Source organism: Dromiciops gliroides, chromosome 1, assembly GCF_019393635.1.
Source record: "Dromiciops gliroides isolate mDroGli1 chromosome 1, mDroGli1.pri, whole genome shotgun sequence".
NCBI lineage: Eukaryota > Metazoa > Chordata > Mammalia > Microbiotheria > Microbiotheriidae > Dromiciops > Dromiciops gliroides.
The window spans coordinates 431,730,588-431,735,034 of record NC_057861.1 but is presented as its reverse complement, the minus strand read 5'-3'; positions in this window follow the sequence as shown (position 1 = coordinate 431,735,034).

The window sequence follows — 4,447 nt, the reverse complement described above, 5'->3', positions numbered from 1 at the left end:
TGTGGACTTGTGACTTAATAAAACCTCTTGGGAAAGAGGGCAGCTTGCAGATGATTTTAGCTGTGTAGTTGTTTAGCCTATTGAGACCTTTTCCTTTACTCCCTCTCAAAATGAATGGCATTCCCTAGTTGAATTCTTTATTGAAGGATGTTGAGAATCCTTCTCGTGACCCCAGAGGGTGATTTGAATAATTCTACCCCATTGCCTCAGAGAAATTCTTGGTGTTTAAGTGATATGACAAGGGAGAAATGGTTGTTGGGGAGTAGAGGGGACTTTAGCTGCTGCTGACTTAGTGGGGGAATGTTCCTTTTCAAGAGGAACATTTACGCTAGGCTTTTGTGTTTTTTTCATTGATATCTTTTGTTTTTAAGTCATTTTCATTTCCCTCCTGGAGAACTATCCCTTAAAACTTCATGACAGAGAGATAATGGAGTACTATGCAGAAGAAGAAATGCATTTTTGGATGTGGCCAATATGGTGGTGGTTTGTTCGGGGTTTTTTTGTTTATTTGTTGTTTGTTTGTTTGTTTGCTTGCTTGCTTGACTATGCTCTTATGATATAGGGATGTTTCTTTTAAGTGGCAAGGGTGAGGTGGATGGAAGGGGGAAATTCTTTATAATTAAATAAATAAATAAACAGATAAAATGTACAGAGAAGCTGAGCTAAATTAACCAGTACATTAATCAAGTTTAACATTTTATAGTATTCCATATCCATAAGCCTCAATTTCTATAAAAAAAGGGAAGGAGGTGCATTTTCATACTCTCATCTCTCTTTCAGGACTAAAGTTAGTTATTATAGTTACATAGAGTTCAGTTTCAGTTTGGAGTTCTTTTTTTGTTTGTTTTGGTTATTGTTCTTTCCATTTACATTGTTTAGTCTTTCTGTCTATTATTTTCCCGACTCTGCTTATTTCACTTTCCATCAGTTGCAGATGAGTAAACTGAGGCCAAAAGAAGTTAAGTGATGTACTCAAGGTCATATCATCTTCCCCTACTTCTCTGCATTCTTCATATTCATAATTTCTTACAACTCAGATTATACTATGTTATTACTGTCATATTAATTAATCAAATCAATTATTATTCTATCATATTATATGTATATAACACAATTTTTTTTTGCGAGGCAATAAGGGTTAAGTGACTTGCCCAGGGTCACACAGCTAGTAAGTGTCAAGTGTCTGAGGCTGGATTTGAACTCAGGTCCTCTTGAATCCAAGACCAGTGCTCTATCTACTGTACTACCTAGCTGTCCCCTAACACAATTTATTTAGCCACTCTTTAATCAATACACATCTGTTTTGTATCCGGTTCTTTTCTACTACCAAAAGAAAATTCTATTGTGAATATTTTGATGTATATAAGACCTTTCTTTATTTCTTTGAAATCCTTGGGGTATGCACCTGGCAGTGGAATGTCTGGGTTCAAAGGTATAGACATTCTAGTCATTTTCTTTTTTTTTTTTTTTTTTTTTGCCCGGGGCAATGGGCGTTAAGTGATTTGCCCAGGGTCACACAGCTACTAAGTGTAAAGTGTCTGAGGCTGGATTTGAACTCAGGTACTCCTGAATCCAGGGCCGGTGCTTTATCCACTGTGCCACCTAGCTGACCCCTAGTCATTTTCTTAGAAACAAATTGCTTTCCAGAATGATCCAGCCAATTACTGACTCCACCAAGATTATGTTTATTTTTATTGTGCCCTTCTCACAATCATTCTAAAACTGACTATTTTCATCTTTTGTTATCTTTTTTAGTTTGCTGGGTATGAGATAAAACCTCATAGTTGTTTTGATTTCCATTTCTTTTATTATTAGGCATTTGCAATATTTTTTTTCATATGTTTGTCCATGCTAGGCTTTAAAGAGAGAAAGGACACCCAGATTTATAGTCACCATATCTATATTGTGGTACAGTGAATCGAGTACCAGTCAAGAGGACCTGAGTTCAAATCTTGTCTCAGATACTAGTTGTGTGACCCTAGGCAAGTCACTTAATGCTGCTTGCCTCTGTAAAATGAGCTGAAGAAGGAAATGGAAAGCATTCCAGGATCTCTTACAAGAAAACTGCAAAATAGGCTCAGGAAGAATCAGACACAACCAAACAACTGAACAATAAAAGTATCTGTACCCAAAGTGAAAAAGGCAGAGAGCATTAGCTCTGGGTTCGGAGGACCTGGATTCAAATCCTTACTACATGTATGACATTGGGCAAGTCATTTAACCTCAATAGACTTCAATTGTTTCCATATATAAAATGACGAGGTTAAACTGGATTGCCCTCGGGGTCCCTTCTGGCTCTCGATCTATGACTCTCTTGGAGTTGTAAAGCCACAGCTTTTGGTTCTCTGGGCTTGTTTTTGTGAAGTCGGAGGTCATCAAGGGTAGAAGAAAAAGGGAATAGTTTCAGTGAGCAAAACTTTCTTATCTGGTAATGTATCATTAGAGCTCCTCTGCAGGGATAATTGTGTCTCTTACCAGGGACAGAAAACTGTGGTGGCAAAACCAATAGCGGAGAAAGTTTGGGCCTTGCCTGATACCAGTACCTGATGTTGGTCATTTGGAGACATATGAAACTGTAGGATGCATCATATTTAGTGACAGCTACTGAAAGGAGCAGGAATTTGCCTATTCAGGTTGACAGATGATTAAAAATCTCTTTCCACAAATTTTTTTTCTTTTTTTTTTTTCTTTTTGCAGGGCAATGGGGGTTAAGTGACTTGCCCAGGGTCACACAGCTAGTAAGTATCAAGTGTCTGAGGCTGGATTTGAACTCAGGTCCTCCTGAATCCAGGGCTGGTGCTTTATCTACTGTGCCACCTAGCTGCCCCCACAAATGTTTTGGTAGAAGGTTGTTCACTTAAAAATGTTGGGTTTTTTTTTCTAAAGACTCTACTTTGGTTTCTATTTCTTTTAGTCCTTCAATTTAAGTTTGTTTCTTGAATTTTGTGACCTATATGCTTGGAAAGGGAGTTGGTGGCAACAAATGAGGTAGTGTTGAGTAGTGGTCTTCCCAATTTTCTTGAAGGCTACTATAAGCTAGAGAATTTTTAAATTCTCCCAAATGACCTTGGATCAGGCTTTCATGTTATGAGAGCCTCTGACACAAGAGTTACGAATTTGCTACCACCTTATACGTATTAGATTGGCTAATATGACACAAAAAAAGGGAAAATTATGTTGGAGATGTGGGAAAATTGAAACACTAATGCTTTGTTAGAGGAGTTGTGAATGATCCAACCATTCTAGAGAGCAATTTGGAACTATGTCCAAAGGGCTATAAAACTGTGCATAACCTTTGACCTAGCAATACCACTACTAGGTCTGTATGCCAAAGAAATCATAAAAAATGAAAGAGGACCCATCTGCACAAAAATATAAGAAACAATGAGCAGTCATATTTCAGAAAAACCTGGAAAGACTTACATGAACTGATGCTGAATGAAGTGAGCAGAACCAGGACATAGTAAGAGCAACTATTGCAATGATCAATTGTGATAAACTTAGCTCTTCTCAGCAATACAATGATTCAAGACAATTCCAAAAGACTTATGATGGAAAATGCTCTACATATCCAGAAAAAGAACTGTAGAATCTGAATGCATACTACTTTCACTTTTTTTTCCTTTCTTGAGGTTTTTCTCTTTCATTCTGATTCTTCTTTCAGAACATGACTAATGTGGAAATATATTTAACATGGTTGTACATATATAACCTATATCAGATTGTTTGCTATCTTGGGGAGAAGGGAAGGAAAGGAAGGAAGGAGAAAAATTTGTAACTCAAAATTTTATAAAAATGCATGTTAAAAACTATTTTTACAAGTAACTGGAAAAATTAAGATTGAAAAAACAAGGGTTATAGATTCATATTAATATAACAGTGATAGATTATGGTACTGATAGCAAGAAATGAATTATGTTGAATAAACCACTATCTGTCCCTGAGACTCAATTTCCTTATTTGTGAAAATGAGATAGGTTAGACTAAATGATCTTTAAGGTATTCTTTCAAACTCTTGAGCCTATAATTTTGTGAATTTTGGTTAAAAGCTAAGCACCCCAGGAGGAATACTGAGAGGAATATAAGCCCAAGAGAAGTCTAGGGAAGGAAGTCCTACATTCACAGGTCACTCCCTAGGCCAAGATTAATAATGGCCAACTGGCTAAAACTAGCTCAGAGGAAGTATCTGAAGGGCTGTTACATGGAAGACAGATAAGCTTTATTTTTCTTGGCCCCAAAAGGTACAATTAGAGGAATGGCTGGACAATGCAAAGGGGCAGATTTAAGCTCGATATAAATAAATACTTGGTAACAATAACAGCTCTGTAAAAGAAGAATAGGCTTCCTCAGTGGATAATTGGTGCCTGGCAAGGTGGGACACAGCTATAATCCCTGCTACAAAAGGGAGGCTGAGGCTGGTGGATCTCTTGAGTTCAGGGGTTCTGGA